This window comes from Rana temporaria, chromosome 1 (assembly GCF_905171775.1).
Source record: "Rana temporaria chromosome 1, aRanTem1.1, whole genome shotgun sequence".
NCBI classification, from domain to species: domain Eukaryota; kingdom Metazoa; phylum Chordata; class Amphibia; order Anura; family Ranidae; genus Rana; species Rana temporaria.
The window spans coordinates 635,980,050-636,006,247 of NC_053489.1; the positions used below are offsets into that span (position 1 = coordinate 635,980,050).

Genomic DNA, 26,198 nt, shown 5'->3' on the forward strand with positions numbered 1-26,198 from the left:
CAACAAACTGAGTCATTTTTTCTTTCAGCACATCAGCTTCCACTATATTCCACCGGCTTTCAAATGCAATTGTAACAAGATAATCAATGTTATTCACCAACCTGTTCGTGGACCTTGGTAAATGGAACCTAGGTAAGATTTGTCCTTCACTATTGGGTAATACAGTCCAATATAAATGTCTGCCTAAACTATGTTATCCAGTTTGTAGTATACAATATTAAAGCTCCCACAAAGGCTGATGCAGGGAAACCGGTGCTGTAATTTAGTTTCTGTATAGCTGCAAATAAAGGTTTTAAATGCTTCACTCTATTGGGGTCATGAGTGAAGGGCACAAGAGAGGAATAGGGACAAAAAGGTCTTGCATTACATGAGAACAACAATAGTCGTAACCTCTAAAATACAGCTATTGATTTTTTTTTCCCTCTAGTCCATTACTGAATTTCTTTCGGTTCCGCCAATATGAAGCATCTCAACATTCTCTGACTAAGGCAGTACACAGCTTTAGTACAGATTGTTAGAACAGTACTTTAGAAAAGTAACTAGCATTTGTACCTGTAGTGGTGGGAGTCTCATGGTCTGGGGCTGCACGAGTGAATTTCTAGCTTTAAGGAGGGAACTCACAGGTATGGTATATACATAGTTACATTGGCCCAAGCTGCAACTACATACCGTATTTATCGGCGTATACTGCACACTTTTTTGCCCTTAAAATCAGGGCAAAATCATGGGTCCGCGATATACACCGATACCCGCACTGAGTTTGATCTGCGCCGCCGACATATACCGAGCGCAGTACACTTGGGTACATTCGGCCAGGCTCCGCTTCGCTCGCGCTCTGTGACGCCGCCTAGCCTTAATGCGCGAGAAGCCGAGCGTGGCCGAACGTGCCCGAGTGTACTGTGCTCGGTATATGTCGGCGGCGCAGTTCAAACTCAGCGCGGGAATTCAACTGAGAGACTGCGCGGCAGGACACCACCGAGGCCCCTGGACCGGACAAGGCCATCGATGGATGCCGGGCAAGACACCGAGGGGCATTCAAACTAAGTATTTTTTTTTTCTAAAATTTCCCTTCTAGGTTGGGGGTGCGCGCAATACCACGATAAATACGGTAGCTCCCAACTGTCCCCGATTTTGAGCAGTGTCCCTCTGTACCTCTTTCCTCCTCATTTGTCCCTCATCTTGGTCTGATCTATACAGATCTATACAGATGTATATAAAATGCACTTTTTATCTATCAAAAAGTGTTTCACAGCGCTAAACCTTTCATCCAAATTCTAAATTGCTGCATTTGTAAATTCCAAAAGCCAATATAAAAAGGAATAGAAGTGGTAAAAAAGCACTTGTGGGTTTAACCAATCTTTTTTGTACAGTTCTCCTTTAAGGGGGCTCTGCAAGTGTGTTCTATGCCTGCATACTTTTGCTGATAGGTGTCCCTCATTCCCATGAATAAGTCACGTGTCCAGTGATGTAACGCAGGGGGGAGGAGCCTAGTGACGCGATCGACGGGAGATCCGTCCAACTGAGGAGATCACAAGCACTGAGCGGCGTTTTGACTCTACAGCTGAGCTTCTGTTGATCGGGTGTATCGTGAGTGCAATCGCTGTATTGCCAAGTTTTCTTTTTCATCTGTTTAAACGTTATTTGCACCATGTCTGTTTTTCTTTTCCCCCATATGAGCTGAACTGCCCTGAATGAATAGGAGAGCCAGGCGGTGAAGTATCCATGCACTGAACACTTTACAACACAGGATTGTTTTTTCCTCTCCACAGATTTCAGTGATTGTGCAGGTTGCTGCTTTCCATGAAGGTTTCATGCTGATGTAAAACGGGACTGTTTTTTGTTTTGCATTTATTAGCACCTCACTGTGTCCTTCTCTTTACAGAGTTATTTCATTATTTGCCAATTTATTTATTTGCACGTTATGATGCCCCATTATTAGGGTTTGTACCTGGGGATCTCATTTGCACTATTGTACCTATAGGAACAAGTTAATACTAGCGCAACACCTATATTTCATTTGTCCCTCATTCCCATCTCAAAAAGTTGGGAGATATGCTACTATGTAAATATATCTGTACCTGGAATCCTTTAAAGTTCATTATCTCAATAATGCCTTGCCCTTTTCAGATAAAAAAATAAATAAAAAATCTGCCAAAAAGGTAGAGATTCCCTTTAAAAAGTTGAAATGATTCAGACTGCATGAACAAAAATGTAACAGTTGCCCAAGGCATACACTGTACATAATACATTTGTGCTGAGCACATGCAGGAGGTGATTGTTCACTGGGGTATTCATCAATGAATCACCCGTGAGGCCCTCAATACTGGTCTGACCCGTTCGAAAAAATGCTACATTAGAGATTTACTGATTGGGAAGATGTGACACGAGTTTAAAAACCTCCCACAGTGTACAAAGATACACTGGATTCTTCAATAGATCTGTGCGAAGGCTAATAATGAAGTACAAAGTGCAGTAAACCAGCCAGATTTGATGTGTTTACAGCCTTTTCCAACTGGAGAAAATAGTGTGCCCTTATGCACAATGGGCATTTAGCCCGCTGCATGTGATCCTGGCAGGTTTGTGTGGGCAGAAGACACAGGTACACCGTTCAGCAGATAGCCTGTAAAGCTTTATGAGAGGCTGAAACAGCGGCGGCCGGTGTCCTGTCAAGAAATGCCCCCTATCGGAAAATGCCCGGCCGGAAATGCGCATGCGCTGAACGGAGCCTCAGAACAGCGGAGTTTACATCAGCTGTTGTCTCGCGTTGCCAAGGCACGTTCATGTAGGAAAGGGTCGGATATTTACATGATGGGCAGTGCTGGGGGCGGAATTTTTATCATTGGCCAAACAAATCTACTAAAGAAATCTTTATCGAATATAGAAAACGCAGCCCTTCAATTGACTAAACACACCCGCAAACGTTCAAAATGATTAGCAGATAAAGATTTCTTTTGCAGATTTCTTTGCCCATCGATAAAAAATTCTGCCCCCAGCACTGTCCATCATTGAAAAGTCCGACCCCTTCTTGTAAATATCTGCCCCTCTCTTACATGAACGTGCCTCGGCCATGCGAGATAACAGCTGATAGTAAACTCCGCTCTTCTGCGGCTTCCACCCGGGCACTCACGCTCCTCTCCCGCCCCTCTGCGGCACCGCCATTGTTACTGTGGACGCACAGCTTGGCGCAAACCTCGCTGCAACTGGCCTGTGCGGAAGTGGGAGCCCGTAAAAAAACAGGGTACCCCCCCCCCCGGCATGTCAGGGGGTCACCTACACTTAAAAACGGAAGTAACAGTTTTGGGTGCAACGCCACTTTAAAGGAGAAGTCCAGCCTGAGCTTTTTAGGCTGGGCTTCTCCTCTGGGTCACAGCAGTGCAATTAGTTTGGCACTCCTGTGACCAGTTTTTAGCGGAGAGTCGTCTGAAGTCCGCTCTCCACTGATGTCATGGTCATCAGTCGGGGCAGCGCGTCATCCCGACTTTCAAGTCGAGATTCGCCAGCTGCCCTGATTGATGGCAGTCTCAGCGAGCCGCTGAGACAGCCTCTCCCCACACCTCCACTGCTCGGTGCTACAATAAGGCTGCATTCACACCTGAGCTTTTGGTCGCCTAAAGCGCGACGCTCAAATACGCTAGAGGGGAAAAAATACATTATTCCCTATGGGAGATGGATTCACATCTGCATGCCAATACGCCTGACGCCGAACGCCTGGATCTCAAACAAGTTCCGGACCCTTTTTTGTTGCGCGTATCGGGCGGTTTGGGCGTATTTGAGCGTTTCCATTTCCCATAGAAAGTAATGAAAACCCTCGATTCAAGCGACTAGCGCGTCAACGAGCGTTTGCTATGGGCGTTTCGTCGCTTTAATGACTAGAACTTTTCACCCAGGCAGAATATTAAAACAATCTACCAACATATCAACAAGTGATGAAAAGATGATCATTTTTCCTATTGGCTAAGATAAAAAACGTCGAAGTACAAAAACGTCGGACGATGCTGTATGCAAACGCGCAAATAAGCATGAATACGCGCGACAAAACGCCGGAAAAACGACCGACGCTCAGGTGTGAATGCAGCCTGAGCGCTGAAAGGTAGAGCAAAAGCCATGCTGACTGAGAAAGTATGGCCCTGCTTGGGAAGGAGTGAGAACCGAGCCATCGGCGGTGTTCGATGGCTCGGTTCTCAGTGCAGAGACGCCGGAGGACAGCGGCAGCATCAGCCTGATGCTCCATCCACCGAGGTAAGTATGAATAGAAAAAAAAAATATATATGTCTTTTAACACACTACATAAAATTAATAATAATAATAATATTATTAAGAACATAATTCTATTAAAATTAAATAAATTCATCACGCACACAAACTTTTTTTTGCTAGGACGAAAAATTTGTCAATAGTTGTCAAACCAGGACATTCAGAAGCACTGAAAATACCATCTTGCCTAAAGCCCTATACACACGATCGGTTTGTCCGATGAAAACATTTCCATTTAGCAATAACAGTAATATAATCACTCCTTCCAACAAATGTCTGACATGGGGACAATATCATACGGTGGGCGGGTAGTTAAACACAGCACTGCCGATTGTTTCTGGATACCGATCGCTCCCTACCAGCAGGTGCTAGTGATCCCAATTTATTCTTTTGCAGCCACTAATAGGCCCCTTACACACGTTCGGATATTCTGACAAGCCAAAGTACAAACACGCATGCTCCGAACCAATGCTAACCAAAAGACATAATCAGAAGTCGCCCAAGGGATGGCGCTAAAGAGCTGAAAAAAACATGTATTTTCGTGTTTATATAATTAATACCTGCCTGAAGTTTAGCTTTATCCACGGTTAGCAATCCTGTCATTGATTTTAATGTGACTGCTGACAAAAGGTTAGGTTACATAGCAGCATGAGATTAAACTGCCCATATAATTTTATCCCCTTATTTACATAGTAATTATTTGATGATCTCAGTTTACTAACGGTTTAGACAGTTGAGGTGCTGAGTGATTGATTTCAGAGGACACTTATTTCCTTGCCTAAAAAAAAAGTAAATTAAAAAAAAAAAACTTTCCTAAAAACTGTTATACTAGGATAAAGCATTGTGCTACAGCCCCAGTACCGGGACAAGGCCATCCAGCACCAAGGGCAAAAAGATGCCGAGCTGCGCCCCCCTTTCCCTTAGGGTTAGGGTGCCCCCCCCAGCCCTGCAATAAACCATTGCGCCAAGGCAGCCGTTCCTCCTGCCCACCCCTTGTCCCGGCCCTGCTACTGCTCATCCAAAAGGGTAATTTCCTTGCCGTTAAAAGATGATCATACCACAGTTTACTTTTTCTCATTTGCCACTAGATGAAGCCGACGAGCACTGCAAATATACATATTAGACACAATACAGTCATTATTAGAGTTGGGCAAATGCTTGAGGCAAACTTCTTTTTTATAAACAGACCCCTGAGAGTAGGGGCAGACTACCAGGAGATTATGGGGCATTTGCCTGTCTTCTTATAATCATCTCTCTACTGTAATGTAAACTATTAGTTCATGGCCATTGAGGAATGTATTTAATTAAAAGTTTTTTTTCAGCTTTAACCACTTCAATACCGGGCACTTTCCCTTCTTTCCTGCCCAGGACAATTTTTTTGTTTTCAGCACTTTCACACTTTGAATGACAGTTGCGCTGTCATACACTGTACGCAAACACATTTTTTATCATTTTCTTCCCACAAGTAGAGCTTTCTTTTGGTGGTATTTGATCACCTCTGCAGTTAAATTTTTTGCGGCTATAACCAAAAAAAGACAATTGAGGGGAAAAAACTGATGGGCACGGATAGGCTTTATAGAGGGGAACAGGCTGGCAGGTTATGGGTACCTTTTGATGGGGGCTGCACTGATAATCAATGTGCTGATTATCAGCACAGACCCCCCTCTGACAGGGAGAGCCACCAATCGCGAGGAATGACGTTTACTGGCACTTCCTGGTTCACACGATCAGCTGTGATTGGTCACAGCTGATCACGTGGTAAGAAACCTGTCAGAGGCTGCATACCACGATTGGAGTTGGTGTGCCAGACTCCGATCGCCGGGTTGCGCATTCCCGCGGGCGCACGCCGGCTCTGTTATCCTGATCACAACATATGACATCCAATCAGGATAACTAAACCACTTTGTCGCCGTCATTCTGCTATACAGTGGGCGGCAAGTGGTTAAATATGGCTTTGACCTTTGACTCGTTTCAACATGACTTGGGCTCCATTTACATCTGGGCATTCTGGAATCGCGGTGAGACGCATTTGCAAGGCCGTTACTTTATAATGGCACCCCAATCGCAATGCGATTTTGCCACGCGATTTAATCGATTGCATTCAGAAGTCTCAAACCTGGAAATAAGTGTTAGACCTCTTTCACATTGAGGCGTGGAGCCGCGGTGATGGTATAGCTGCGCTATTTGTAGCGCCGCTATACCGTCGTATTTACCGCAATATTCGGGCGCTAGCGGTGAGGTTTTAACCCCCGCTAGCGGACGATAAAGGGTTAATACCGCCCGCGTTGCAGGTGGTATTACCGCGGTTTCCCATTGATTTCAATGGAAAGGCGCGGTATAGGAGCGGTGAACACACCACTCCTATACCGCAGTAAAGATGCGGCAAGCAGGACGTTTGGAGCGCTCCTGCTAGCGCACCGCTTCAGTGTGAAAGCCTTCGGGCTTTCACATTGAACACTACAGGGCATGATTTTTCATGCGGTATAGCAGCGCAATTTTTAGCGCTGTACCGCATGAAAAACGCCTCAATGTGAAAGGGGTCCTTAAAGCAGCTATAAACTGTATATTACAATCTCTGTTAAATCTACTGAAACCAGGAAACACTTCCCCTTCTATCCAGAGAGGCCTTCATATTGCTTAGTTGTTAGAGAGTCAAATGCATGTGTGTGTTTTTTTATTCTCAAACAATTCCCATAGCCCTGTAAATTATGCTTCCTGCAGAAGAGATCTAAACATTTTATGAAGTTGTCAGCACTCAGCTAGTTATACTTTCTGGGGAAGGGAGTTCCACATTTTTACTGCTCTAACGGTAAAGAACCCTTTCTGCAATTTAAGGAAAACCTCACCCTCAGATTGTAACATGTATGGTCAAGCCTTATGCCGCGTACACACGGCCAATTTTCACGACGTGAAAAACGAAAAAAAAAAAAAAAAAAAAGAAGGAGCAGGTTCTAAATTTTTAATGCACATTTTTCTCGTCGAGAAAAATGCTCTGGAGCCTACACACGGTCGTTTTTAATGACCAATTTCAAAAACTGAATTTTTCTCGTCATGAAAAACGGTTGTGTGTACGCGGCATTAGTGCTCATTCAATCCAGTACTGGTTCAGATTGCTCTTCAGAGGGTGTTTGATAGGCAGTGAGGAGGCATTGTATTGCCTGCTTATAACCCTCGATCACTTGCACTGCCATCACACAATTGTTGGAAAATCTGATCGTATGTATGGGCCTTAACGATACACAATTGTCGGCCAACAAACATGAACGTAGTGACGTACTACGAGGAATTTCAACTCTTTAGCGCCACCCTTTGGTCATTTTGTACTTTTGACTTTGTGGCGGATTTGTGTACCGACTATACGAAAATCAGACGTCAAACCGTTGTCTGCCGAAAATGTACTAGCCTGTCATTTAACATTTGTTGGCCGAAAGTTGGACAACAATTGTCAAAAGGAGCGTACTAACGGTAAGATTTTAGGACAACAGTTTGTCAACAGACAATCCCCTTTCAACAAGCGTATCATGTGTATGAGGCTTTTGACTGGGATTCCATTAACCACTTCAGCCCCGGAAGATTTGGCTGCCCAATGACCAGGACACTTTTTGCGATTTGGCGCTGCGCCGCTTTAACTGACAATTGCGGTCGTGTGACGTTGCACCCAAACAAAATTGACGTCCTTTTTTTCCCCCAATAAGAAAGGGGGGGGGGCAGGGGAAGAGAGGGTACCAGAAAACCCTCGGGACTTTTTAATGGTGCTAATTGAGTAAAGACAGAAATAGAAAGAAATGTAGAAAAATAAGTAAATTTATTTCATAACAATAAATATATATAAAAAACATCCGATAGATGTTGAATTATTAGCTTCAAAGGTCCTCCCCGCCCCCACCCACAAATGGAGTTCTTTTGGTGGTATTTGATCACCTCTGCGCTTTTTATTTTTTGCTTTATAAACAAAAATAGAGCAACTATTTTGATAAAAAAGCAATATGTTTTACAAAAATAAATATCCCCCCCCCCGAATTTATATATATATATATATATATATATATATATATATATATATATATATATATATATATATATATATATATATATATATACAACATATACACATATACATACACCAGTTTAGGCCGATATATTTTTGGTAAACAAAATGGCAATAAGCAAATATTGATTGGTTTGCGCAAAAGTTATAACGCCTACAAAAATAGGGGATAGTTTTATGGCATTTTTATTTGAAATTATTATTTATTTTTTTACTAGTAATGGCGGCAATCTGCCATTTTTATTGTGACTGTGACATTATGGCGGACACATCAGACACTTTTGGCGCTATATTGGGACCATTGTCATTTATACAGCGATCAGCGCTATAAAAACGCACCGATTACTGTGTAAATGACACTGGCAGGGAAGGGGTTAAACTCTAGGGGGCGATGAAGGGGTTAAGTGTGTGATTCTAACTGGGGGGGGCTGGGCTACATGTGACAAGACAACGATTATTGCTCCTGATTACAGTTGAAATGTTTACACAGGCATCCCCCCGTTCTTCAGCTTTGGGACATGACTGCGGACACCCAGCGGACAAAGAGTCATTGGTCCTACGGACACACTCACGAACATAGGTGTGCGCAGCCTATTGCATTAGGGTGTGCACCCCAAAGCTCAAACATATTTGCATGTGTATATACATTATACTGATGGTGTCAGCAGAGCCGTGGATGGCGTCAGTAGGGCAGTGTCAGTAGTTTTTATTTTTTTATTTTAGGAGCCCCATTAGGGAGCTTTGGTTAAATATCAGGGGTCTATTTCTGTGCGTTACTGCACGTTTTAACGCAGTTTGTTTCTGTGCATTAGTGCATGTTTAACGCAGTCTATTCTAGTGCATTACTGCATGTTCAATGCAGCATATTTCTGTGCATTAGTGCACGCTTAACGCAGTATATTTCAGTGCATTACTGCATGTTTAACGCAGTATATTTCTGTGTGTTACGTGCCATTTAATGCTGTATTTTTCTGTGCGTTAGTGCATGTTTGACACAGTATAGTTCGGTGCACACCTGGCACACCCTGTGCGCACGCCTATGCTCACGAAGCTTGCGGCGGGCGTGCTCACGATGCTGCGATTTAAAGGGGACATACAGGTACGTCCCTTTGCGCAGCCGTGCCATTCTGCCGACTTAGATCGTCGTGCAGCGGTCAAAGTTAATGTGCTTGTAAAGGCATGGTGTCCCAATACTTTTGGCAATATAGTGTATACTGTAAGGGGTAGATCCACAAAGAATGTACGCTGGCGTATCTACTGATACGCCGGCATACTTTCAAATTTCCCGCGTCGTATCTTTGTTTTGAATTCTCAAAACAAGATACGACGGCATCTGGGTTAGATCCGGCAGGCGTACGTCTTCGGATCTTAGATGCAATACTTCGGCGTCCGCTGGGTGGTGTTCCCGTCGTTTTCCGCGTCGAGTATGCAAATTAGCTATTTCTGACGATCCACGAACGTACGAGCGGCCGTCGCATTTTTTTACGTTGTCTCTATTTGGCTTTTTTCGGCGTATAGTTAAAGCTGCTATTTTGTGGCGGACTCAATGTTAAGTATGGCCGTCGTTCCCGCGTATAATAAAAAAAAAAAAAATTGTTTGCGCAAGTCGTCCGTGAATCGGGCTGGACCTAATTTACGTCCACGTCACAAAAAATGACGTCCTTGCAACGTCATTTAGCGCAATGCACGGCGGGAAATTTAGGAACAGAGCATGCGCAGTTCGTTCGGCGCGGGGACGCGCTTAATTTAAATGAAACACGCCCCCTACTTGCCGATTTGAATTGCGCGCCGTTACGCCGCGAGAGATAGACTACGCCGCCGTAACTTACGGCGCGAAATCTTTATGGATTCGAACCAAAGCCGGGTAAGTTACGGCGGCGTAGCGTATCTCAGATATGCTGCGCGGGTGCAGATCTCTGTGGATCTGCCCCTGAATGTTTACGAGCTTTTTAAAAAAAATAATTATCCAATAGAGAAAAAAAAATGTAATCTGCTTTCAGTATATCATCTGCTCCAAATTAATTTATATCTAAACTCCAACTCTGCGACATACTAAAAAGCATCCAAGTTATTCTTCCAAGCCCCTTAAGCTGCCTTATTATCCTCCAATCCCCAGCCCAGGAATTTAACATTAGAATATTGTTTTGTGCGTTACCGTCTCTCACCCCCATGGTGCCTACAACAAAAATGCAATAAAGTCAGAGGAACCCTGCAGGAATGCCGTCAGTACGGTAATGTCACATACATTCCAGCTCTCATACCGACAAGCCTGTAGCTTCCCTCTGATTGGAAACATGTGTACGTAATGTAAAGCACACGTCCCAACCCCACTGACAGCGTTACACGCTCTCCGATGGGTATTATTCGATTATGTAAGCCGTCATAGACAGCAGATCTAATGATCGGTTCATATGAAGAGAAGAAAGACGGGGGAAGTACAAACCCTTCATCAAAAACTGCAGAACTAAACCATATGGCAACGCTTGGCAATAAACCACAGAAGCGATAAAAAGTAATCTATAAAGCTGAGTGGTGCAGGAACAATAAGACGCCTTTTACAGCCAGGTTGGAGAAGAAAGTAATTAGGAAATATTCCAGGAAAAGTGCACTAAATGAATTGGAGGCCGGTTATCCCCAACCCAAATCAATGGCATCTTTTTACAGATACAAAGCAGGACTGGAAGATATATAGGAACATTTTCCTCAGTGACAGGACCGATTCAGGCGCCAACTAGAAATAACTATATAGCGTGCGAGTTAACAAAGGGGGTTATTGTGCGACAAAAATCTCCGGCTGCCTGACTTCAAATATGTACAAGCTTCTCTATACCATCCATGTATGCGAAGAATAGTCGTAGCAGAAGAATCCAAGCTGATGTTTTCCGACTGATTGAACATCTGATGGATCATGTGCAACCACCAGGGCTTTTTTTCAGGGGGAACTTGGGAGAACTCAGTTCCACCACTTTTGGCTCAGACCCTTTGGTGCCTGCTCACCACAATCACTTGTAAACACAGAAGTCTGGTTTCTGTGTTTACAAGTGACAGCTCTGCACTCTGTGTGTAACCCCCCCCCCCCCCCTGAACTCTGCACTCTGCATGTAATGCAATTCTGGTGTTTAATGCCCCTTTAACACCCTTCTACTGTTTGTGAAATCTGAACGGGGTCGTGGTTGAGTTCCTGCACCTATTTTCTGAGAAAAAAAGCTCTGGCAACCACCAACTACAAACGGACGAAGCATAGGCGTGCGCACAGGGTGTGCCCTGGCACACCCTAATACATAGCTCCCAACTGTCCCTGATTTCGAGGGACTGTCCCTGATTTGGAGCAATGTCCCTCTGTCCCTCATTTTGGTCTGATCTATAAAGTTGTATATAAAATGCACTTTATCTATCAAAAAGTGTTTTCCAGCACTAAACCTTTCATCCAACTTCTAAATTGCTGCATTTATAAATTCAAAACGCCAATATAAAGGAATAGTAGTGGTTTAAAAAAAGCACTCGTGGGTTTAACCAATCTTGTTTTTTTGTGAAAGTCTCCTTTAAGGGGGCGTGGCAAGGGGTGTGTTCTATGCCTGCATGCTTTTGCCGATAGGTGTCCCTCATTCCCAGCTCAAAAAGTTGGGAGGTATGCCCTAATCACCCTTTACAGCACAGATTCCCCCTACTTTCCTGGCTCCCCCCCTTTTCCCCTGAAGTGCTAACAGCTTCCCTCCTCTCCCAACAGCTGTTGCTGCAAGGATGTTTTAGGATGAGTGGAGGAAGGGGGTCGGTAAATATGTAATTGACCATCCCCTTCCCTTTCTGAATTAACATCGTGAGTGATCAGTAGTGTGTGTTTGAGCTTTGGGGTGCACACCCTAATGCAATAGACTGCGCACACCTACGAGACGAAGGTCCGTTAGTAAAATACCCAGTTTTTTGGAATGGAAATTGGAGACAATATTTAGCACAGGGTATGTGGAAAAAGAACACTCAGTAACGCCAATCACAATTTGTGATCCCTTGTGGTGTTTTACCGCACAATAGTAGAGTTCTAGACTGCACTCCATACAGTGTTGAGATCAAGGTAAATGGATGGTGGTGGACAACGGATGGCACCATGCAATACTCCAGAGCAGAGGCGGCTCTAAGCTTTGTGAGGCCTTTGTGAGCCCCACTCATGCCCATAAGGGGTAAAAAAATTCAAACAAATAAAAATGGCTGCAGAAAGATGCAGGGAGCTAGCACACAGTGATTGAGCAGAGGCAAATTAGGCGGCCACGAGGCCCCTGTGAGTGCAAGACCTTAGGCGACATCCAAATTTGCCTAATTAAAGAGCCGCTTCTGCCCCAGATCCGGCCTTTAGGGTATCCGCTGATGGCAACAATGGAGCATAATCCCCCCCCCCCCCCCCCGACACCAACAAAGGGGCACAATGCATCCCACTGACGCCAACGATATACAGACTCTCCTCATTCAACGACTTACGACCAGCTCTTACTTTTTGGGCACTGTACATCATTGTATTTTACAGTACAGGATTTTGTTTAGGTTTTTGGGTTCTGTACTTACGCAAATTAAAACGTTATTGAGTTGGAGTTGTGTTTAATCCTTTTTTCAGAATACAGTACAGCAGTTAAGAATGCTTAAAATATTGATTACTTGTGACTCCTCGTTTAACGATCGGGTCGCTGGAACAGAACCTGGTCGTTAAGTGAGCAGTGCCTGTAGTGGATAATTGTAAGGTGTTTGAAGATGCCATCATCCCAACAAATCGTATTGGGAAAACCCACTTTATTGTGGGACTATATAGGCATAGGCTGAGAACTTTTTTTTTATCTTAATTTTTTAATACGAGCAACTACTTTACCGCCAAAAGATTTATCTCCTTCCTGACCAGGCCATTTTTTGTGATACGGCACTGGATTTTTAACCGACAATTGCGCGGTTGTGCAACACTACCCAAATTTTGATTATGAGAGAGATATATATATAGATAGATATATATATATATATATATATATATATATATATATATAGATATATATATATAGATATATACACATACATACATACATACACACATACACACATATATATATATATATATATACATACACACACACACACACACACACACACACACACACACACACACATATATATATATATATACACACACACACACACACACACACACACATTCTGCTCTAAGACGCATCCAAGAAAAAAATATATATATTTCTTTGGAAATTTAGACCAATGTATTCTGAGGGATAGATAGGATATATTGTAGAAGAAAATCCCAATAAGCGTATATTGATTGGTTTGTGCAAAAGTTATAGCATCTACAAACTATGTGATATTTTTATTTATTTCATTTTTTTTACTAGTAATGGTGGCGATCAGTGACTTCTATCGGGACTGCGATATTGCAGCGGACAAAATCAATCACCTAACTGACACTTTTTTGGGAACCAGTGACACCAATACAGTGATTAGTGCTAAAAATCTGCACTGACACTTTACTGTAAGGGGTTACCATCAGGGGCGATAAAAAAGGGTTAACTGAGTGCCTAGCTAATGGTTCAGTGTAGCAAGGAAGGCGCTTTTATTAGTGGAAGACATGGATCAGTGTTTCTACTTTAAAGAAACACAGGATTCATGTCTTCTGTACTGACAGAACAGCAATCTGCCTTGTTTGCATAGGCAGACTGGTGTACTGAATGATCAGTGGGTGGCGATGGACATAGAGTCCGCAGGGACCCGCTGATAAGCTCCCGCTGTGTAAAATCACAGCAGGAGCATACCACCAGCAAAGTGCAGGATCACATGCACACACGCGCCGCCCTGTAGCAGTAAATCTGCTATGGGGTGGTTAGCAAGTGGGCAAGACGACTTATTTATATAAAAATATAAAAAAAAAAAAAAAAAAAAAAAATACATGTACATCAAAAGCGGCTTTGCATTTAATAGTACAACGATGTGAAACACAAATGAGGGTTCGATATACAAAACCAGAAGAGGATATCTGGCACGTTTTGAGGATTATATCTCTTTTTCAGGAGGTGCCTAAATCTAAATGCAAACAACCCATCTATGAGAGGTATGTAGGAGAGGAAAGCCATGTTAAAAACCAAGAAACTGTCGCCATCCCAATATTTCCTTCAACTTGAAACTAGGGGGTCGAAAAAGCCACCACAGCACAACTGCTAGGGTCTCCAGAGTGGACAGAGAAAGGTATCTCCTAGGGGTGTTAAATAAATGGTATTAAAGTGGGTTGTAAAGGTTTTTTTTTTTTTTTCTAAATAGGTTCCTTTAAGCTAGTGCATTGTTGGTTCACTTACCTTTTCCTTCCATTTCCCTTCTAAATGTTTTTTCTTTGTCTGAATTTCTCACTTCCTGTTCCTCCTCAGTAAACTGTTCAAAATGACTTTCCACCCCTCGGATGATGGTGGATAGCTTACCGAAGAGAAACAGGAAGTGAGAAATTCAGACAAAGAAAAAAAAATAATTTAGAAGGGAAATTGAAAGAAAAGGTAAGTGAACCAACAATACACTAGCTTAAAGGAACCCATTTAGAAAATAAAAGAAACCTTTACAACCCCTTTAAGATAATTCAGGGGAGTACAAAGGACCACTAATATTAGACCATTGGACTCTAGATGCGAGGCCTGAATGGACCGTGACACAGCCAGCAAATATAACCAGACTCCATGTGCAGCTGGTATCGGTCAGTATAGTATGCAGCAGCAGCATAACCCACTTCCGATGTACATGTATTCTTTTTAAATATTTTTGTATAAACAAAAGTTTTGTTAGAGTTAAAAAAAAATTAAAAATATCGGGCAGATCCACGTACCTCTGCGCTGGGCGCAGCGTATCTAAGATACACTACGCCACCGTAACTTTGTTCTTTTTTTTTTTTAATCCTGAAAGAATTTGTGCCGTAAGTTACGGCGGCGTAGTGTATCTTTGGCGGCGTAATGGCGCACCATTCAAATCTCTGTGATGGGGGCGTGTTTTATGTCAATACGTCGTGACCCAACGTAAATGACATTTTTTTTTTAACTGCGCCGTCCGTGCATCCCAGTGCGCATGCTCGAAATTAACCCGGGAACAAGCCAATGCTCACGACGGTGACGTCATTCTACGCAAATCTCTATTCGCGAACGACTTACGCAAACGACGTAAAAATGTTTAAATTGTATGCGGGAACGACGGCTATACTTAACATGGTGTACGCCTCATAACAGCAGCTTTAACTATACGCCGGAAAAAGCAGAACGCAAACGACATAAAAAAATGCGCCGGACGGACGTTCGTGGATTGCCGTAACTAACTAATTTGCATACTCGATGCGTAATTCGACGGAAACGCCACCTAGCGGCCGAAGAAATTGCTATAATAAAAAACGGATTCTAGAATTTCACAAGCATTTTAAACTAGGTCTTATTTTCGGGGTAAGGCTTATATTACAGAAGGCTAGGTCTTATTTTCGGGGTAGGTCTTATTTTCAGGGAAACACGGTAGTGTGTTGGGGTGTCACACATACACCAGATTCATTGCCCTTTTTTGCAATGGCTTACCGCTCGTTGCAGCGACATACAAGTGTTAAAGAGGAAGTAAACCCTCTGCAAAAAAAAACACCTTGCAAGACAAAGGCATAATGAGCTAGTATGCATAGCATCTAGTGTAAATATCTCCTAAACCGTGTAGGTTTAGAAGATATTTCTTGCACCTACAGGTAAGCCTTAATCTAGGCTTGCCTGTAGGTAAAAGTGGTCTGTAAGGGTTTACAACCACTTATAGGGCCTTTGTATGCTAAAAATAAGTGGTTTATCCCCACAAGTGATTTTTATTGCCACTTGCTTTACACTTCTCCTTTCAAAGGAGGTTTAGGTCTCAGAACAGAAAATAGGGATTTGGCTCCAAATTGGGAACGTCGGGAGACGTGATGAAACTGACCATCAGCACAAACTGACCGCCAAAGTGAGAGACTCATTGTCAAAGCACAGCTGCAGCAGATCGGGGCATCACTTGCAATCATCAGACAACGTAGTAAGACAAGTACTACAATTGTTGCTTATTTTATGCCAATTTTTTTTTTACAATGTCAGGAAATCTCCATGTTGCTCATCACCAGAAAATAAACCTTTCGCCGCAGTTTTACTTTTACACGCCAAGCCTTATGCCGCGTACACACCATCACTTTATGTGATGAAAAAAAATGACGTTTTTAAAAACGTCACTTTAATTGACCGTGTGTGGGGGAAAACGTTGTTTTATGTCTTCTAAAAAACGATCAAAAAAAATTGAAGCATGCTTCAATTTTATGTGTCGTTTTTCAAAACGTCAACTTTTACCTCACAGAAATTGACCGTGTGTAGTAAAAAACATCGTTTAAAACAACGTTTTTTCACCCGCGCATGCCCAGAAGCTACTTATGAAGCAAGCTTCAATGGAAAAAGTGGTGAGAACGTAACCTCGCTTTGCTAGAACATTGTGAGAAAAACGATGGTGTGTAGGCAACTTCGTCTTTGAAGATTGAAGTTTCAAAAACGTAATTTTTTACTTCACAGAAAATGTCGTTTTTTTTCATCACATAAAGTGATGGTGTGTACGGGGCATAACAGAAGAAGCATACAGTTAAAGTAAATCATCTCCTAGATCAGGGGTCTCCAAACTGCGGCCCGAGGGCCAGATGTGGCTCTTTGCTAGCCTTTATCCGGCCCTTGGGGCACAATTCCTCCCACTGGGGCACTATATTATCCACTCATACCAATGATGAGATACTATTCCTCCTACTAATAGGGGGAATACTCCTCTTCCCATTGACCACCAACCCTGAGGCCATATGTTCTCACTGATGCCGTGCCCGTGACATTTTCTTCCCTTGCTGGCCACAATCCGGCCCTCCTAAAGTCTGAAGGGCAATAAAGTGGCCCTTTGTTTGAAAAGTTTGGAGACCCCTGTCCTAGATTGTAAGCTCTAATGAAAAGGGTCCTCTCATTCCTCCTGTATTGAATTGTATTTTAATTGTACCGTCTGCCCCAACTTTGTAAAGCGATGCGCAAACTGGTGGCACTATTTAAATCTTGTATAATAATAATAATATAAATAATAATAAATAATAATAATAATAATAATAATAATAATAATAAATAATAATTACAAAACTAATAATAATAATAATAATAATAATAATAATAATAATAATAATAATAATAATAATAATAAATAGCATAGAAACCCAACTGGCAAGATTGAAATGACCCCAGAAGCTTGGCCACCAGTGCCTCAAATATTACAGCTGGCATCCAACTTCATATTTATTTTTTATTTTTTTAACTACAATCTTTGGCACCTTAAAAGTTATATTTCCCTCCAATATACACAGACTCTGAAATTCTGAATTTGCCTGCCCTTCTCTCAACAGCCCGTGCATGCTGAGACTTGTTGTTCTTCAGCAGTTCTAGCACTGTGCATAGCAGGAGTGTAGAGCAAGGATTAAGTTCAAAGTTCACTACACATACAAGAATCATTTCATTTTACAACTCCTTGTATTATAGCTGACGTGTGTTTGTATAAGTGATAAGAGTGGCAGGCAGAGATAGTACAGAGAACAGGGGAATGTCACCCAGCCCCATTCACATCTTTGCATATGTTTTACACCCAAGCCTACGCACAACGCTCAGCAGTAGGAATCCGATTTGTTCCAATGCAGGCTGTTCACATTTCCACGCTCAGTCACATGAAGCTTGAAAAGCTGTGCTGTGTTTTGTTTTTGGCCTCAGACTTCAATAGAGGAAACTGTAAACTTGCGACCAACCTTTTTTTGTGCGTTTTTGCCCTGAACAACTGTTCTCTGCACTCCCCCAGGTGCACCCCAGAAGCCTGCATACTAGGGTTGCCACCTGTCCAGGATTCATCCGAACAGTTGAGGTTTTGAATCAGGAACGGACTGACCATTGAGTCACTCGGGCACTGCCCGAGGGCCCCATGCCACTAGGGGGCCCCATCAGGGTTGCCAGGCTCAGTAAAACCAGGGATAGTATGTAAAAATCTATATCCGAAATTGACATGCTTTTGATGTGAAAATCCCAAGATTTTAGCTGCCCTGCCTCCTGGCCTGGTGGCCATCTGTAAGCCCAGGGGCCCCATAATCTTCTATTGTCCGGGGGCCTCATGAGTTGTCAGTCCGCCCCGGTTTTGAATTATGTGTCTGGGTGTCAGACCATCTGAAACCCGGACACATTATTCAGACGGTATAGCGACTAGTGAGGGGACACTATGCACGGCGCATTACTATTCAATTTGTAAACTGCAAAGATGTCCCAGGTCTGTTACAAACCTATTGTATGCTAAAAAAAAAAAAAAAATGCTGTGTGACGATAAAATGTTCGAGTTTGGCTTGAAGAAAAAGTGGCAACCCTACTGCATACATGTGCACAAATGCTTGCAAAGCAGTAAAAAAAAAAAAAAAAAAAAAAAAATAAACCACCATGCACAAGCAACCAACAACTTCTGCACACGCCTACCAAGTGTGACTGGGTATTTATATAGTGCCAACAGTTTACACAGCGCTTTACAAACTATGGGGGAGATTTACAAATCGTAAGCGTGCAAAATCTAGTGTAGCTGTGCACATACGAACCAATCCGCTTCCAGGTTTTATTGTGAAAGCTTAATTGAACAAGCTGAAGTTAGAAGCGGATTGGCTACCATGCACAACTACACCAGATTCTGTGTTACAATTTTAGTAAATCTCCTTCATATTCACACCAGTCCTTGCCCTCAAGAGTTCACAATCTAAAGTCCCCATCATTCATACACACATAGGGCTAGATTCACGTAGGGGGGGGGGGGACGCAAGTTTGTGCGGGCGTAGCTTATCCTATTTACGCTACGCCTCCGCAGTATTCACAAAGCACTTGCTCTGTAAGTTGCGGCAGCGTAGCGTAAATCTGCCGGCATAAGCGCGCCGAATTCAAATTGTCAAGAGGTGGGCGTGTTTTATGTAAAAAAAACATGACCCCACGTAAATGACGTTTCTCACGAACGGCGCATGCCCCGGCCGTGAACGTATCCCAGTGCGCATGCTCCTAATCGTAATTTACGCAAAGCCCTATTCGCGAACGACTTACGCAAACGACGATTTTTTTTTTTCATTTGACGCGGGAACGACGTCCATACTTAACATTGGCTATGCCTCATATAGCAGGAGTAACGTTACGCCGGAAAAAGCCTTACGCAAACGACGTAAAAAAAGCCGCCGGGCGCACGTACGTTTCTGAATCGGCGTATGCAGCTCATTTGCATATTCTACGCTGAAATCGACGGCAGCGCCACGGCATAAGAGACTTATGCCAGTCGGATCTTAGCCTAATTTCGGCGCATCTTGCTTTCTGAATACAGAAAGAAGATACGCCGGCACAGATTTGAATTTACGCGGCGTATCAATAGATACGCCGTCGTAAATTCTTACTGAATCTAGCCCATACTAGACCCAATTTAGACAGTAGCCAAATAACCTACCAGTGTTGAAACCCCATGCAATTACAGGGAGGACGTGCAAACTCCATGCAGATACTGCCCTTTTCCAAACCAGGAACTCTAATGCCACAAGGCAGAAGTGCTAACCATTAAGCCACTGTGCTGCCCCAAGAAATTGACCTGTCCGATTTGTGTTACCATTATCCATTTCAATCGTGGCATACTGCCAGTGGTGAGTTTAAATAAATACATTATTCATTTTTTTTCCAGTGTGCTCTTGCTTCTCTGTGCCATTCTAGAGACAGGGTAGGCAGAGACTCCAGAGATCTGAACCCATCTACTTTGATCAACCGTGACACCAATCTGGGAACAGACACACAGAAAGTAGCCAACATACAGAAAGGCTGGCAAATCAAGAGAAGGCAGATGTGGCACTGCTGCAGAACATCCTTGTTTACTCTGCCCAGTGTCAACCACACTGGTTAAAAAAAAAAAGCCAATCTTTTTTTAGGTTCACTAGGCTGGGTTACAGATCTAGCAAAAGCAGAAGTGGCACTGCTGCAGAACCTCCTTGTTCCTCGGTGTAAGGTATTAATAAGAGCTTCTGCAGCCAGTCTGGTGAAGGTTCATTTTAGGTTTGGGTTACAGATGTAGAAAAGAGAAGTGGATCTGCTGCAGAACCTCCCTTTCATCTTCCTAGTGCCACCCACTGTAGTTAAAGCTCCTGCAGCCAGTCTTTTACAGGTTCACTTTAGAGATCTAGCAAAAAACTAAAGTGGCACTGCTGCAGAACCTCCTTGTCCCCCCGTGTAAGGCATAAGAGCTCCTGCAGCCAGTCTTTTACAGGTTCACTTTAGAGATCTAGCAAAAAACTAAAGTGGCACTGCTGCAGAACCTCCTTGTCCCCCCGTGTAAGGCATAAGAGCTCCTGCAGCCAGTCTTTTACAGGTTCACTTTAGAGATCTAGCAAAAAACTAAAGTGGCACTGCTGCAGAACCTCCTTGTCCCCCAGTGTAAGGCATAAGAGCTCCTGCAGCCAGTCTTTTACAGGTTCCCTTTAGAGATCTAGCAAAAAACTAAAGTGGCACTGCTGCAGAACCTCCTTGCCCCCTTGTGTAAGGCATAAGAGCTCCTGCAGCCAGTCTTTTACAGGTTCACTTTAGGTTGGGTTGCATATGTAGAAAAGACAGAAGTGCCACTGCTGCAGAACCGCTTTGCTTTCTTTTAAAAGTCAGGCATTAGTAAGTGCTTCTACAGCCAGTCTTTTACAGGTTCACCTTAGGCTGGGGTATAGATGCAGCTATAACAGAAGTGTCACTGCTGCAGAACCTCTTTGCTCCCTCTGTATAACTGACTATTGTTAGAGCTTCTGCGGCCAATCCTACGGGCTCTCACTGTGGGTTAAATATGTAGCTAAATCAGAAGTGACAATTAAATGCAGAACCTCTTTGCTACCACATCCCTGTGTCATCCACTAGTAAGAGCTCCTGCAGCCAATTTTTTACAGGTTCACCTTTGGCTGGTTACAGATGTAGCTATAACAGAAGAGTCACTGCTGCAGAACCTCTTTCCTTCTCTGTCCTGACCAGTGTAACCCAGGGGAGGGCTGTCTTAATGAGGGCACACCTGGGCACTGCCCAGGGGCCCCAGCTGCATGGGGGGCCCCTGCCCTTTCCCCAAAGCAGCTGGTCCTTGAGCCCGGGCTGCCCCTCTACATCCCAGATATGCCCCCAGCACTCTGACCCCTCTACGCTCTAGATATCCCCCTACCTACTTGATTTCTGTTTACCTGCACTGTCTCCATTGTAGGGGCCCCCAGAGCATTACGTTGCCCGGGGGCCCATGATGCTATTAAGATGGCCCTTGTTACAGATGTAGCTATAACACGCCCCCCTGATGACGTTAGCATAACGAAACGTACGTCGGAGGCAGTCCTGGTCACGTGACGTCCCCCCTGCGCTGTGGAGTGTCGGCAAGGATCCATTGGCGGTGAGATAGCGGCGGCTTCCACCTCCCTTCGAATCCCAAATTTGAAACCGCAGATTGGCGGTAACAAGTCCGTAGCCTCAGTGCCGGGTGGGCACCCCCCCAAATAAGAGGCCATTTGGCTGTTTTTATGTTTTTTTACGATTTTTAAATAAACGCTATCACGCTATTGGTCTTCCTGGCTTTCTTCTCTTGCATAAATATCCCATGTGGAGCTCCTGGATCTGTATATCGGTTTGTCCATATCCTCATGTGCGCAGGCACAATTCTGCATAAGCTGGTGTGACCATATTTTCATTAAAATGGTCAACGAGCTCTGGTAAGAGCAATTTATAGATCAAGCACTATGGGTGGAATTAAAGTTATTAAGAGCGGTGGTGGCACTTTCTCTCCTTATAAGAAAATCACAACTAACGAAGTGGATTGCAAAATTTTCTTTATTGTTTGGGACTTTTTCCATTTATTATCATTGATCACATTGGAATTTCACGCTGTGTTTTTTTTTCAATGTGCAGCGCTGTCTGCAATATATGGGACTCTATTTTGATTTTATTTGTTATATATTTACCCATTAGGGATTGTTAATTAATTGCCAATCTTAGTTGATTGGTGCACGGCACTATACACATTATTTGTATGGGCCCAGCGCCCTCTATTCTCACTTTCATATAACAGAAGAGTCACTGCTGCAGAACCTCTTTCCTTCTCTGTCCTGACCAGTGTAACCCACTATTGTTAGAGTTTCTACAACCAATCTTACAGGTTCGCTTTGGGTTACATGTGCAGCTAAATCAGAAGCAATACTGCTGCAGAACCTCTTTGCTCCCACATCCCTGTGTCATCCACTAGTAAGAGCTCCTGCAGCCCAAATGTTACAGGTTCACTTTGGGATGGGATCTAGCAAAGACAGAAGTGGCACTGCTGCAGAACCTCTTCCCAGAGCCATACACCATTATATTATTATATAAGCTTCTGTAGCCAATCTTTTACAGGTTCTCTTTGGGATGGGATCTAGCAAAGACAGAAGTGACACTGCTGCAGAACCTCTTAGTGTCATACACTATTATAGAAGCTTCTGTAGCTAATCTTTTTACAGGTTCTCTTTAGGCTGGATTACAGATCTTGCAAAGACAGAAGTGGCACTGCTGCAGAACATCTTCCCAGTGTCATACACTACTATAGAAGCTTCTGTAGCCAATCGTTTACATATAAGTTGCAAAGACAAGTGGCACGGTTGCAGAACCTCTTTCCAGAGCCATACACTATTATATTATTATAGAAGCTTCTGTAGCCAATATTGGTACAGGTTCTTTTTGGGATGGGATCTAGCAATGACAGAAGTGGCACTGCTGCAGAACCTCTTCCCAGAACCAAACACTATTAAATCAGTGTTACCAACCATCCGTATTTTTACGGACAGTTCGTAAAAACGGGCACTTTTTCCCCCGTTCGTAAATGTCCGTGGTTGCGGGAATGTGCCAGTAAAAATAGCCAAGATCGGTTCGGCTTGGAACTGCGCATGGAGATTGGAGGCAGGGGACGATTGGAGGCAGGGGGTGATTGGAGGCAGGGGGTGATGGTGGCTGCGGTGGCACCGCAGAGGGGGATGGAGGCAGGGGGAGATTGGAGGCAGGGGGTGATAGTGGCTGCGGTGGCACCGCAGAGGGGGATGGAGGCAGGGGGAGATTGGAGACAGGGGGTGATAGTGGCTGCGGTGGCACCGCAGAGGGGGATGGAGGCAGGGGGAGATTGGAGCCGGGGGGGGGGATTGGAGCCGGGGGGGGATTGGAGCCGGGGGGGGATTGGAGCCGGGGGGGGGGATTGGAGGCATTTAGTGGCAGGGGGTAATTGGAGGCAGGGGGTGTTGGTGGCACCGCAGAGGGGGATGGTGGCACCGCAGAGGGTGGGGGTGGAGACGGGTTGTTGGTGGCACCGCAGAGGTGGTGGAGGCAGGGGAAGATTGGAGGCACCGCAGAGGGGTTTGAAGGCAGGGGGTGTTGGTGGCAGAGGGGGATGGAGGCAGGGGGTGATGTGACTAAATAATTTGCCCTTATATCAAAAATATTTTCTTTTTTTTATCTTAAGATCTACCTTAAATCACATTGCTATTTGCCTAGTGTACTAGTTTGTAGCCTAAATACTGAACTTTGCACCTAAAAATGTAATTTAGTAACTTTTGTGAAATGCCAATAAAAACGTGGCTGCGCCAGTAAATTTCGGGTGTTGTACCAGTACAATTTCAATCTGGTAGGTTGGCAACACTGTATTATATAAGCTTCTGTAGCCAATCTTTTACAGGTTCTCTTTAGGCTGGGTTACAGATCTAGCAAAGACAGAAAGTGGCACTGCTGCAGAACCTCTTCCCAGAGCCAAACACTATTATAGAAGCTTCTGCAGCCAATCTTTTACAGGTTCTCTTTGGGATGGGATCTAGCAAAGATAGACGTGACACTGCTGCAGAACCTCTTCCCAGAGCCATACACTATTATAGAAGCTTCTGCAGCCAATCTTTTACAGGTTCTCTTTAGACAGGGTTACATATCTAGCAAAGACAGAAAGTGGCACTGCTGCAGAACCTCTTGCCAGAACCACACTATTACATAAGCTTCTGTAGCCAACATTTGAACAGGTTCTCTTTGGGATCTAGCAATGATAGAAGTGGCACTGCTGCAGAACCTCTTCCCAGAGCCATACACTATTATAGAAGCTTCTGCAGCCAGCCCCGTATTTTCAGGACATTTCTGCTTATGTCGGATATTTCTCACCCCCGGTAATAGACTCTCTCTTTGTCTTTTCTCTAATCATATAAAGTTACAATGTATCACAGATCGCACACACCTAGGAGAACTATGCCAGCCACTCTCTATGTGATCCCAGGACTGCGATCCTGCCGGTTATTGAATTACCTGCATGTCGGGAAGCGCTGTCCCCGCTCTGTGCGCGGTCAGTGCGGTGTCCGGGCGCTGTCAGTGCGGTGTCCGGGTGCTGTCAGTGCGGTGTCCGGGTGCTGTCAGTGCGGTGTCCGGCTGCTGTCAGTCCGGGAGCTGTCAGTGCGGTTCCTAGGCTCCTGTGTCGCCCATTGCTCGGTCCCGTCCTCGGTGTAGCCGGCTCTCAGCTGACTGCTCTTTTCTTTGGGCTCTTTTAAAGCTTCCCCCCGGTGATGTCACCGGCAGGTTTCCTCCCTCTCGAGGCTCTTCAGTGCGGATACCTGAAGTCAGCCCAGTTCCTGCCCAGCCCTCCTCTGTGTCAGGACTCGGATGGCATTTCTTCATAGCAGTCATGTGAATAACGCCACCCTAGTTGGCATGATCCCTGCAGCTCTGTACAGTCCTGGTTAGTCACTGCGGGCATTACCTGTCCAGGTAACTTCACACCGGAGCCTGATTACTGAAATGCCAAGTAATGGAAAAATATGACAAATGACAGATCTTTAACCACTTGAGCTCCGGAAGATTTACCCCCCTTTATATCCAGGCCATTTTTTTGCGATACGGCACTGCGTTACTTTAACTGACAATTGCGCGGACGTGCAACGTTCACAAATAAATTTGATGTCACTTTTTCCCACAAATTGAGATTTCTTTTGGTGCTCTTTCAATGCTTCTCAACCCAGGAGTCGAACGATGATTTGCCAGGGGTCACCGAACCCTGGACTGTTCCTGAAAGCCATGGGTGGGGGGGGGGGGCAGAGACTAGAGGTCAGCTGACTTTTGAGGAATGTGAAGTGGGCAGTGGTGGCTGATGCTCAAAATATTTTGGGGGGGGGGGGGGCGCAGACAAACTGAAAAAAGAAAAACATCAATTGCAGCCACTGTGCCCATCCAACGCAGCCACTGTGCCAATCAAATGCAGCCACTGTGCCATAAATTGCCACCATTGTGCCCATCAAGCGCAGCCACTGTACCCAGCAAGCGCAGCCACTGTACCCATGAAGTGCAGCCCCTGTGGCCATTAAACGCAGCCCCTGTGCCCATTAAACGCAGCCCCTGTGCCCATCAAACGCAGTCCCTGTGCCCATCATATGCTGCCACTGTGCCAAATGCTGCCAGTGTGCCCATCAAATGCTGCCAGGGTGCCCATTAAATGCTGCCAGAGTGCCCATCAAATGCTGCAAGTGTTCCCATCATATGCTGCCACTGTGCCAAATGCTGCCAGTGTGCCCATCATATGCTGCCACTGTGCCAAATGCTTCCAGGGTCCCCATCAAATGCTGCCAGTATCCCCATCAAATGCTGCCAGTGTGCCCATTAAATGCTGCCAGTGTGACCCCCCCACTCGCTCGCTGTCTGCCCGTCTTGGTGGGGCAGCGGGTGACGGGGACGTGCAGGGTCCTTCATGTCTCCTAATGTCCCATCAGGCTCCTCATGTCCTGTCAGGCATCCAATAGCAGCGCCTGTTGTTTCAGTCAATCAGGTGACAGGGTAATCAGACC

At 44.5% G+C, this 26,198-nt stretch overlaps 1 protein-coding gene across 1 annotated transcript in view; it reads right to left on the minus strand.

The window, feature by feature from the left end:
• The window catches only part of HS3ST1 (heparan sulfate-glucosamine 3-sulfotransferase 1), a 44,163-nt gene extending 19,395 nt beyond the window's left edge, over window positions 1–24,768 (minus strand). The window contains exon 1 of the mRNA XM_040335431.1: window positions 24,673–24,768. The gene's annotated coding sequence lies outside the window, so the exon portion shown is untranslated. The remainder of the gene's footprint in view (window positions 1–24,672) is intronic.
• Window positions 24,769–26,198: the final 1,430 nt, after the last annotated feature.